This window comes from Penaeus monodon, chromosome 24, assembly GCF_015228065.2.
Source record: "Penaeus monodon isolate SGIC_2016 chromosome 24, NSTDA_Pmon_1, whole genome shotgun sequence".
In the NCBI taxonomy this organism is placed as follows: domain Eukaryota; kingdom Metazoa; phylum Arthropoda; class Malacostraca; order Decapoda; family Penaeidae; genus Penaeus; species Penaeus monodon.
Window position 1 is genome coordinate 4,729,006 of NC_051409.1, and position 328 is coordinate 4,729,333.

At 30.8% G+C, this 328-nt stretch overlaps 1 protein-coding gene across 2 annotated transcripts in view; it reads left to right on the plus strand.

Moving 5' to 3' along the window:
* The window catches only part of LOC119588492, a gene marked incomplete in the record, with an annotated part of 64,764 nt that overhangs the window by 16,625 nt on the left and 47,811 nt on the right, over positions 1–328 (plus strand).

Consider the following 328-nt stretch of genomic DNA (forward strand, 5'->3'; position numbering starts at 1 on the left):
TTAGTCCTGCATTTGCTTTTAGTAATTGTATCTAATGCATTCAAATAATATTTATGAAGCTTTTTGGTCTTTACATAAGGGTCCTAAATTATTAATTTACTCTGGCATTCTGGCAGTGCTGAAGTTTGAAGAGCTTTAGCACTATGTAAAAAAATTATTTTGCACGGCATAATATAAATTAGCAGCATTGGCTTGTGCCCATAAATGTTTTTGATTCGTTCAGAAGAACAAAGTGATGATTTTCTCTCATGAACGGTAATGATGTTTTCTGACCAAATTTAAATGAGCTTATTTTACAGCTGATTTTTATGGTGATAACATACATTAA